General features: G+C 48.8%; 1 protein-coding gene across 7 annotated transcripts in view; it reads left to right on the top strand.

Annotated features, from left to right (window-relative positions):
- The first annotated feature begins 5,239 nt into the window (after positions 1-5,239).
- Positions 5,240-11,425, top strand: part of CNOT1 (CCR4-NOT transcription complex subunit 1) — a 112,637-nt gene continuing 106,451 nt past the window's right edge. For all 7 annotated transcript variants that reach the window (XM_033218632.1, XM_033218630.1, XM_033218631.1 and 4 more), the window contains exon 1: positions 5,240-5,393. The gene's annotated coding sequence lies outside the window, so the exon portion shown is untranslated. The remainder of the gene's footprint in view (positions 5,394-11,425) is intronic.

The following is an 11,425-nucleotide window of genomic DNA, read 5'->3' as shown; positions in this document are numbered from 1 at the left end:
AGATCCGGACACTGCACTCCAGCCTGGGCGACAGAGCGAGACTCCGTCTCAAAAAAAACAAACAAACAACAACAACAACAAAAAAAAATTCATAATATTCCATAAAAAAGTACGATATTTATTTATTTATTTTTGAGTCACAGTCTCACTCTGTCAACCAGACTTGAGTGTAGTGGTGCGATCTCGGCTCACTGCAACTTCTGTCTCTCGGGTTCAAGTGATTCTCTTGCCTCAGCTCCCGAATAGCTGGGATTACGGGTGCCTGCCACCACACCTGGCTAATTTTTGTATTTTTAGTAGAGACGGGGTCTGGCCCAAAGTACCATACATTTTAACAATCAGTTTATTATTGTTTCCAATCTTTTGGGTCCCCATAAACAATGCTTCCATGTATATGTGTATGCACTCTACACACATTTGCAATGTTCGTCTGTGGAGTAAATTCTTAGACATGGAATTATTGGGTCACTGGGGTTGGCATTTTCACTTTTGATAAACTCGGCCACAATGCTGCTATACGTAGGGGTTTTGGCAACTTTTACTAGCAACAGTGCAGGGAAGGGCCTTATTCCTCATCCTTGTTCTGTTTAGGGGACCTTTTACTTCTAAGATTACAATGTTGTAAGTCGATTTCTCCCTTTAGTACCCTGCAAGGCTTATTTGCACATATGCCTACCATGTGCCAGGCACAATGCTAGGTGCTGAGAATACAGCTATGAACAAGACTGAAGCGATACTTTTTCTTACTGTAGGTGGGGTCCCTGGCTCTTGCAGTTCTGGCTCTTGCACGGTTGCTTGAAAACACGAGGGACTCAGTAAATGTATGCTGAAAGACCTGGCCTCCAACTAAGGAAAGGTACATGTTGAAAAGTATTTTTAGGCGGGGCTTGGTGGCTCATGCCTATAATCCCAGCACTTTGGGAGGCTGAGGTGGATTACCTGAGGTCAGGAGTTCAAGACCAGCCTGACCAAGATGGTGAAACCCCGTCTCTACTAAAAATACAAAAACTAGCTGGGTGTGGTGTCACGCACCTGCAATCTCAGGTACTTGGGAGGCTAAGGCAGAGTCTCACTTGAACCGGGGAGGTGGAGGTTGCAGTGAGCTGAGATCGCACCATGCACTCCAGCCTGGGCAAGAAGAGCAAAACTCCGTCTCAAAGAAAAAACAAAAAAAAAAGCCGGGCGCGGTGGCTCAAGCCTGTAATCCCAGCACTTTGGGAGGCCCAGACGGGCGGATCACGAGGTCAGGAGATCAAGACCATCCTGGCTAACACGGTGAAACCCCGTCTCTACTAAAAATACAAAAAACTAGCCGGGCGAGGTGGCGGGCGCCTGTAGTCCCAGCTACTCGGGAGGCTGAGGCAGGAGAATGGTGTGAACCCGGGAGGCGGAGCTTGCAGTGAGCTGAGATCTGGCCACTGCACTCCAGCCTGGTGACAGGAGAGGACTCCGTCTCAAAAAAAAAAAAAAAAAAAAGGAAAAACAAAAAAAAAAGAAAAGATGTATTTTTAGGACATTATGTTCAGTTAAATAGGCCAGTCACATAAAAACAAATACTGCATGATTTCACTTATGTGAGGTATCTAAAGTAATCAAACTCAGAAACATAAAGAAGAATGGTGATTGCCAGGGACTAGGGGGAGGGGGAAATGGAAGGTGTTAAACAACAGATAGTTTCAGTTTTGCAAGATGAAAAAGTTCTAGAGATCTGTTGTACAACAATATGCATATAGTTAACACTACTGTATTCTACACTTAAAAATGATTAAGATGGTAAATTTCATGTGTTTCTTACCATAATTTTTAAAGTATTTTTTTGGGCACCAGAGGTAATATGAGACAGATGGCCAGGAGAGCACCTACTGAGCCTAGCCTGAGGACAGGGTGAGCAGAGGGATAGGTTTGAATTCTTTTTTTTTTTTTTTTTTTTTTTTTTTTTTTTTTTTTTTGAGACGGAGTCTTGCTCTGCCACCCAGGCTGGAGTGCAGTGGCCGATCTCAGCTCACTGCAAGCTCCGCCTCCTGGGTTTACGCCATTCTCCTCCTCAGCCTCCCGAGTAGCTGGGACTACAGCGCCCGCCTCGTCGCCCGCTAGTTTTTTGTATTTTTAAGTAGAGACAGGGTTTCACCTATTAGCCAGGATGGTCTCGATCTCCTGACCTCGTGATCCGCCCGTCTCGGCTCCCAAAGTGCTGGGATTACAGGCTTGAGCCACGCGCCCGCCTGAATTTCTTTTTTCTTTTTTGTTTGGAGACAGAGTCTGGCTCAGTCGCCCAGGCTGGAGTGCAGTGGCATGATCTCGGCTCACTGCAACCTCCCCCTCCAGGGTTCACACCATCCTCCTGCCTCAGCCTCCCAAGTAGCTGGGACTACAGGCGCCCGCCACTACGCCCGGCTAATTTTTCTGTAATTTTAGTAGAGACGGGGTTTCACCGTGTTAGCCGGGATGGTCTCGATCTCCTGACCTCATGTTCTGCCCGTCTGGGCCTCCCAAAGTGCTGGGATTACAGGCGCGAGCCACCGCGCTTGGCCATTTTTTTTTTTTTTTTTTTTTATAGAGACGGGGTTTCACCGTGTTAGCCAGGATGGTCTTGATCTCCTGACCTCGTGATCCGCCCGCCTCGGCCTCCCAAAGTGCTGGGATTACAGGCTTGAGCCACCGCGCCCGGCCGTTTTTTCTTTCTTTTTTTTTTTTGAGATAGAGTCTCGTTCTGCTGCTCAGGCTGGAGTGCAGTGGCGCGATCTCTGCTCATTGCAACCCACGCCTCCCGGGTTCAAGCGATTCTCCTGCCTCGCCTCCTAAGTAGCTGGGATTACAGGCCTGGGCCACCATGCCTGGCTATTTTTTTTGCATTTTAGTAGAGATGGGGTTTCACCGTTGTTAGCCAGGATGGTCTGGATCTCCTGACCTCGTGATCCACCCGCCTCAGCCTCCCAAAGTGCTGGGATTACAAGCGTGAGCCACCGTGCCCGGCCTTAATTTCAAAAGGTAATAGAGCAGGCCGGGCGCGGTGGCTCAAGCCTGTAATCCCAGCACTTTGGGAGGCCGAGACGGGCGGATCACAAGGTCAGGAGATCAAGACCATCCTGGCTAACCCGGTGAAACCCCGTCTCTACTAAAAAATATAAAAAACTAGCCGGGCGAGGCGGCGGGCGCCTGTAGTCCCAGCTACTCGGGAGGCTGAGGCAGGAGAATGGCGTAAACCCAGGAGGCGGAGCTTGCAGTGAACTGAGATCCGGCCACTACACTCCAGCCTGGGCGACAGAGCGAGACTCCGTCTCAAAGAAAAAAAAAAAAAAAAAAGGTAATAGAGCTAACCAGTCAACACTTCCTTCCCAATCCTTTCTCTTTGGGGTACAGGTGAGTATAAAATCTTACCAACTATCATAGATAAGAAACAAACCATAGCTAAACATGTTTCTTTCTTTTTTTTCTTTTTGAGACGGAGTCTCGCTCTGTCGCCCAGGCTGCAGTGCAGTGGTGCGATCACGGCTCACTGCAAGCTCCGCCTCCCGGGTTCACGCCATTCTCCCGCCTCAGCCTCCAGAGTAGCTGGGACTACAGGCGCCCGCCACCGCGCCCGGCTAATTTTTGGTTTTTTTTTTTTTTTTTTTTTTTTTTTTTTGAGACGGAGTCTCGCTCTGTTACCCGGGCTGGAGTGCAGTGGCCGGATCTCAGCTCACTGCAAGCTCCGCCTCCGGGGTTTACGCCATTCTCCTGCCTCACCTCCCGAGTAGCTGGGACTCAGGCGCCCGCTACCTCGCCCGGCTAGTTTGTATTTTTTAGTAGAGACGGGGTTCACCTTGTTAGCCAGGATGGTCTCGATCTCCTGACCTCGTGATCCGCCCTCTCGGCCTCCCAAAGTGCTGGGATTACAGGCTTGAGCCACCGCGCCCGGCCAATTTTTGGTATTTTTAGTAGAGACGGGGTTTCACAGTGGTCTCGATCTCCTGACCTTGTGATCCACCCGCCTCGGCCTCCCAAAGTGCTGGGATTACAGGCGTGAGCCACCGCGCCCGGCCACTTTTTTTTTTTTTTTTGAGACGGAGTCTCGCTCTGTTGCCCGGGCTGGAGTGCAGTGGCCGGATCTCAGCTCACTGCATGCTCCGCCTCCCGGGTTTATGCCATTCTCCTGCCTCAGCCTCCCGAGTAGCTGGGACTACAGGCGCCCACCACCTCGCCCGGCTAGTTTTTTGAATTTTTTTTAGTAGAGACGGGGTTTCACCGTGTTAGCCAAGATGGTCTCGATCTCCTGACCTCGTGATCCGCCCGTCTCGGCCTCCCAAAGTGCTGGGATTACAGGCTTGAGCCACCGCGCCCGGCAGCTAAATATGTTTCTATGCTTTTTCTCTTGAGAGCAAAGGACATGGGTATCCTTTCTTAGAAGGCTTCTAGGACTTAAGCCAGTAAGAGAACTTGAGTCTCCTACGTCTCTGGAAGGCGTCTCTGGAAGGTGTCCTTTCTTCAGTAGGCAGAACTAAAACAGAAAGTTCCCTTGACCAAAGCGAAGCAAGCGAGGACAAGGTGGCCACCTGGCTGACTACATCCCCCAGCATGCACTGCTCCTTCTAGGTGGCAGCCAGCGACGGACGAAGTCGCATTACTTCTGAGATGGGAACGGGGTAGGGGAGCGCGACTACACATCCCAGGATGCAAAGCGCCCCAACTCTAGTCACAACCTGGCTTGCTTTCTAGCTGGCGTTCCCCGCCACAGGACACTAGGGGAGGGGAATGTTTCGGTTGGGAATCCCCGAAGTATGCTGGATCGTGACATTTCGAAAGAGGAAGGAAAGTGGAGGAAGGCTGTTTCACTGTAACTCAAAGTAGTTCCCGCGCAGGGTGGCGAGGAGTTATGGACCCCTTCCATAATTTACTGTTCCTCAAAGGCAATGCCAAGCCCTACTGGTCGCAGCTCTCCAGGGCAGGTGGAAAGTACGTGAAGCCCAAATCGAAGTTAGCGTCCCTTTATTGGCCCTCGCCTCGAGCGCAGGCGCGAGGGCTCTGACTCTGGTCCCCTGGGCCTGGTGAGCGGCAATTGGCCAAAGTCCGCGAAGTAACAGTCCGGATTGGTAGTTGCTAGCAGGAGCCTGGTTTCTTCCTCGACTTCTGCAAGTGATAGAGTGTGATTGGTTTAAATCCGCGGGCACCTGTCGGTGATTGGCTAGAAGCCACAGGCGGGGCGCGGCCATTGGCTGGCACTGGGGCCATCCCTCCTCGGGCGGGCAGCGAATGATGAAATGGGAACGGGGAGGGGAAAGGCCGCGACGTGAGCGCGCGACCTCAGGCGCCATTTTGTAGAGAAACAAGCGGAGTTAACCGAAGAGGGGGTCGAGGAGAGCCGGAGTCGGGGACCCAGGAGTTTCCTGTGTCCAGCGCTGCCGGAGCCGCCTGAGGTGAGGCGGGCTGGCGTCAGGGGCTGCGGTAGGGTGGCGGTGACAGCTTGGGAACGCGAGTGCCGGTGGGAAGAGGAACAGGGGTGGACCTGGGGCCACTGGAAGCGTTTCCCGGAGCTCCAGGGAGTGAGAGGCAGCCGGGACAGGGAATTGGGACGAGGCGGGAGAGGGCGGACTCTTCTCCGCACGGCTCTCGGAGGCTTCACGCTCTGAAGATTAGAGGCCAGCCAGAAGGCTCCAGGGAGCGGAGGGCAGAGCTCGGGCGAGACCCGGGGTGGTCTCTGTCCCTGGCCTGGAGGCTCAGGGGGCGGCAGTGGCGGCAGTTCGTGTCGCTGGGCCTGGCTTCGCGCGGGTTGCACCCTCCTGAGACCTCCACGAGCTGCTCAACTACTCTTTCTGTCTCTGCTCCCGGATAGTTGCAGTGGGTATCGGCTCCCGAGGCCTAGCGCTTCGGGCGAGGGGGACCGTGTTTGGAGTTTTTGCACGTTTCCAGTTCTTCTCCGTGTACTCGGAGCTGCCACTCTCCCTCTCTGACGCCCCCAGCACGTTGTCAAAGCCCCCAGGTTTCGGGTGTCCTCGGATGGGAAGGGCGGGCGGGAGCGAGCACTTCCTTATTACTTGCTACAGGTTTTGTTCCACTCGCGCGCCTGGGCGCTCACACTTTCTTTGAAGTCGGCCCCCACCTACTCGGTCCGGTGTCTGCAGTAGTGGTGGCCCTGCTCACCCAGGACAAGTGTCCCGCTAGTGAGCTGAACACTTGTAGGCCTCAAGGCTGATGAGATCCACTGCAGATCTTGTAGAGTTACTTAAGGCCAAACACAAATAATACTTTTTCAGTACCGCCTTCTCTGCAGAATTTACCCAAGAGAGCTCACCGATACTAACTCCACGAGGAGTGAGCTTTGTAGATTAAAAAAGAATGCTTGACATCTGTGTGTTTGAAAATGTTGTATTTAAAATAAACTTTATGACAAACTTTTCCCATGAAGTTACTTCAATCAAATGTCACATTTCTTAGGACTCTAATCAATTAAGGTCTGTTTTCTTCCTGAAAACTGAGCAACAATGCTTAACCTACCCTGCCGATTTCTCTACAATTCGATCGCCTGTGACTACTTGGGGTTTTTTTTAAGTCAGTACTTGAGTGAATATAATTATACTGTTTGAAAAAATGCCGAACGTTTTCCTTATGACAGCCTCCTTGATAGGAATAGGGAATATATGGATTAAAACAAAGAGGGAGGGCAAGAATTAGGAAGAAGATGAAACAGATTAAGAACAATTTTTTTGTATAGGTACGTGGGTTTAATACTTAAGTGGTCTGCGGTCCAGGTTGGCATTCCTACCCTTTTAGAGATTGGCAGCAGAGTATTTTAGCTATTAAGAAGACATGTGGTAACAGTTTAAATAATTATGTCTTAGGACACTGCAAATTGTACCTTGTCTAAGGAGAACGTGCATTGATGATACATGGTTTTAGGTGACTAGCTGTGTTTTCAGTGAAATGGTAGCATGTTGATAAAAACTAGTTTGGGGAGTTGGTCCCTTTTCAACAAGTGTGAGTCCCCAAGTCATAGTGGAAACAAGTCTAGAATCTACTGGTCGCGATGGCTCACGCCTGTAGTCCCAGTACTTAGGGAGGCCGAGGTTGGTGAATCACCAGAGGTCCGGAGTTCGAGACCAACCTGGCCAACATGGTGAAACCTCGTCTCTACTAGAAATACAAAAATTAGCCGGGCGTGGTGGCAGGTGCCTGTAATCCCAGCTACTTGGGAGGCTGAGGCGGGAGAACCGCTTGAACCCGGGAGGTGCAGGTTGCAGTGAGCCGAGACAGAGCCACTGCACTCCAGCCTGGGGGACAGGGAGACTGTCTCAAAAAAAAAAAAAAAAAAAAAAGTCTAGAATCAAGGCGCAAAGACATGTCTATTTGTAACTGAAAATATTTCCTTTTCTTACCTAAGATTGTAATCTTAGAAGTTTTAAGGTACAGTTTTGTGACATTATGGTGGAAAAGAATTGAAGTACATTCTTTTTGGTTCCCAGCTTTTACCACCCTGGGTTCATTTTCTTTTTTTCCAGTTTCTGAATTTCTCCTGGGGGTTTAGATCCTAGTCTCTTTAACATAAATGTTGTCAAGCTAAGTAATAACACATCCTTCTTATTTGGAGTCAAGTCATTAAAAAAAACTATGAAAACAAATGGAAATGCTTGCCATCTTTTCAAAACATGCTTTAAAGTCTGATTTCAAATTATGTTGCATTTTACTTTTTCTGAGTATGTTTTTGGATAGATTCTGATCTGGTTATGAGAAACTTTTTTTTTTTGAGATGGAGGCTCGCTCTGTCGCCAGGCTGGAGTGCAGTGGTGCGCAATCTCGGTTCCCTGCAACCTCGCCTCCAGGGTTCAAGCAATTCTCCTGCCTTGGCCCCCCGAGTAGCTGGGATTACTGGCGCCCGCCACCATGCCCAGCTAATTTTTGTATTTTAATAGAGATGGGGTTTCACCATGTTGGCCAGGATGGTCTTGAACTCTTAACCTCGTGAACCGCCGGCCTCAGCCTCCCAAAGTGCTGGGATTACAGATATGAGCCACCGTGCCCAGCCGAGAAGCTTTCTTTTTAACCAGTTTAAATTTATGAACTTAATTATTTCTTTCTGTGAAGTAATAGGTCTTCGGTACCCAATGCCAGAGAGTGGAATTGGTCCACAATAATTCTGATTGAATGCTGTCATATTTTGAGACTAATTTTTTTGGCCCAGGCAAGTGGCTCAAGCCTGTATCCTAGCTTTTTGGGAGGATGAGGGAGGAGGATGCTTGAGACTAGGAGTTACAGACCAGCCTGGGCAATATAGTGAGACCCTGTCTTTACAAAAAAGAAAATTAAGTTTTAAAAAATTAATTTTTTGCAAAATATTTGTTATGAATATTTTGTCCCAGATTAATAAAAAGAGAAGTCTGCCATTTTGAAATGCTGTATTTTATGAACTTGGTATATCTTTTTTTTTTTTTTTTTGGAAACACAGTCTCGCTCTGTAGTCCAGGCTGGAGTGCAATGTGGGATCTTTGCTCATTGCAACCCTCACCTCCCAGGTTCAAGCGATTCTCCTCTTTTGGCCTCCTGAGTAGCTGGATTACAGGCGCCCATCACCATGGCCAGCTAGTTTTTGTATTTTTAGTAGAGAAGAGGTTTCAACGTGTTGGCCAGGCTGATCTTGAACTCCTGACCTCAGAGGATCCACCTGCCTTGGTCCCCCAAAGTGCTGGGATTACAGGCGTGAGCCATAGCGCCCAGCATGAACTTGGCATATACTTTTATTTAAAAAAAGACTTTCAAGCCGTATATATTAACTGAGGCATTTCTTTAATGACCCTCTGACCAAACTAAACTTCCTGCTGTGAAGTTTCAAAATGGCATCCCATTGAGTGACTCTATATATAGAAGAATCTAGCAATTCCTTTTCTGTTTGCTCACAATTTTAAAGATGAATCTTTGAAAGTTAAAAGGGGCTCAAAACCTTCTGCCCCCCAGTGTATACAATAGTTTTTTTTTTTTTTTTCTTCTGAGACAGGGTTTCACTTCAATGCCTAGGCTGGAGTGCAGCGGCACAATCACTGCCCACTGCAGCCTTGATATTCTGGTCTCAGGTGATTCTCCCACCTCAGCCCCTGAGTAGCTGGGACTACAGATGCATGCTACCACACGTGTCAAAAATTTTTTTCTTTTTTTTTTTGAGACAGTGTTTTGCTCTTCTCCCCCAGGCTGCAGTGCAGTGGTGCGATCTTGGCTTGCTGCAACTTCTGCCTCCCGGGTTCAAGTGATTCTCCTGCCTCAGCTTCCCAAGTAGCTGGGATTACAGGTGCACGCCATCATGCCTGGCTAATTATATAGATATATGTTTTTTTAGAACGGGGTTTTGCTCTTGTTGCCCAGGCTGGAGTGCAGTGGTGCGATCTCTGCTCACTGCACCCTCTGGCTCCTGGATTCAAGGGATTCTTCTGCCTCAGCCTCCCGAGTAGCTGGGATTACAGGTGCACGCCACCGTGCCAGGCTAATTTTTTGTATTTAGTAGAGACAGGATTTCACCACGTTAGTCAGGGTGGTCTCCAACTCCTTATCTCAGGTGATCCACCTGCCTCAGCCTCCCAAAGTGCTGGGATTATAGGCGTGAGCCACTGCACTGGCTTGTAGTTTTAGTAGAGATGGGGTTTTACCATGTTGGCTGGTCTGGTCTTGAACTCTTGACCTCAAGTGATCTACCTGCCTCAGCTTCCCAAAGTTCTGGGATTACAGGTGTGAGCCACCGCGCCTAGCCTAATTTTTGTATTTTTTTGTTAGAGATGAGGTTTCACCGTGTTTTCCAGGCGGGTCTGGAACTCCTGGCTTCAAGCGATATGTCCACCAAGATCTCCCAGAGTGCTGTGATTACAGATGTGAGCCACCATACTGGCCTATGATACTTTCTTTGTTTTAAGTGTACTTTTCACTCAAATTTGCAAGAATGTAGCAAACCAAATAAAGCACTGTTCACTGGAAAGCATAGTTTGAGAAGGCAGTAATTAGAGGTGTAGACTTAATATGAAGCCCTTTGTTGAGTTTTTTGTTTGTTTGTTAATACGGAGTCTCGCTCTGTTGCCCAGGCTGGACTGCAGTGGTGTGATCTTGGCTCACTGCAACCTCTGCCTCCTGGGTTCAAGTGATTCTCCTCCCTCAACCTCCTGAGTAGCTGGGATTATAGGCGTGTGCCATCATGGCCAGGTAATTTTTTTTTTTTTTTTTTTGAGACGGGGTCTTGCTCTGTTGCCCAGGCTGGAGTGCAGTGGCCGGATCTCAGCTCACTGCAAGCTCCGCCTCCCGGGTTTACGCCATTCTCCTGTCTCAGCCTCCCGAGTAGCTGGGACTACAGGCGCCCGCCACCTCGCCCGGCTAGTTTTTTGTATTTTTTAGTAGAGACGGGGTTTCACCGTGTTAGCCGGGATGGTCTCCCTCTCCTGACCTTGTGATCCGCCCGTCTCGGCCTCCCAAAGTGCTGGGATTACGGGCTTGAGCCACTGTGCCTGGCCACGGCCCGGTAATTTTTGTATTTTTGGTAGAGATGTGGTTCACCATGTTCGTCAGGCTGGTCTCGAGCTCCTGACATTGTGATCCACTCACCTCGGCCTCCCAAAGTGCTGGGATTACAGGCGTTAGCCACCACACCTGGCAGTGATTTAAAGGAATATAGTGCATATATTTAAGAAATGCATTTATGGCTTTAATTCTGGAAAACACAGCATTAACCTCCAGGATACCTGTTGCTTAATTGTGTTACAGTTGTTACAGGGAAATTCCTAAAATGTTGAATACGATGTTCAACTGTGTAGGATAATTTTTTGTTGATTCTGAGAATATAGATACAAACTTTTTCTTCCAGTATATTCTCACAACACCAGATGCGTGGGGTTTTCCCCTGCACATCAAACAAGCTGTTCAGCAGTGGACACCACATGGGTATCCTCTAATTCAGTATGATTCTGACACGGTGTACCTGAAGATAGCATCAGATCCCACAGGTTGAAGGCTCAAGTCCCATAGACAGTCCCCCACTTCCAATGCTAATCTCAAGCCCCAGGTTGTTTTACCTGTGTTTCTGACCAACTGACTATAAATTGAGTTTCTAAGTACACCTTCTTTTGTTCAATTAACTTGCTAGAGTGGCTTATGTAATTTAGAACTCTGGGAAAGACTTCGGTTTTTTTTTTTTTTTTTTGAGCTAGAGTCTTGGCTCTGTCACCCAGGCTGGAGTGCAGTGGCATGATCTAGGCTCACTGCAACCTCTGCCACTCTGGTTCAAGCGATTCTCCTGCCTTGGCCTCGCAAGTAGCTGGGATTATAGGCATGCGCCACCACACCTGGCTAATTTTTTGTATTTTTGATAGAGACGGGGTTTCATCATGTTTGCCAGGCTGGTCTCGAATTCTTGACCTCAAGTGATTGACCCACCTCAGCCTCCGAAAGTGCTGGGATTACAGACTTGAGCCACTGCGCCTGGCTA

Source organism: Trachypithecus francoisi, unplaced genomic scaffold (genome assembly GCF_009764315.1).
Source record: "Trachypithecus francoisi isolate TF-2019V2 unplaced genomic scaffold, Tfra_2.0 Lachesis_group10, whole genome shotgun sequence".
In the NCBI taxonomy this organism is placed as follows: Eukaryota; Metazoa; Chordata; class Mammalia; order Primates; family Cercopithecidae; genus Trachypithecus; species Trachypithecus francoisi.
This window is presented reverse-complemented; position numbering and strand designations above follow the sequence as displayed.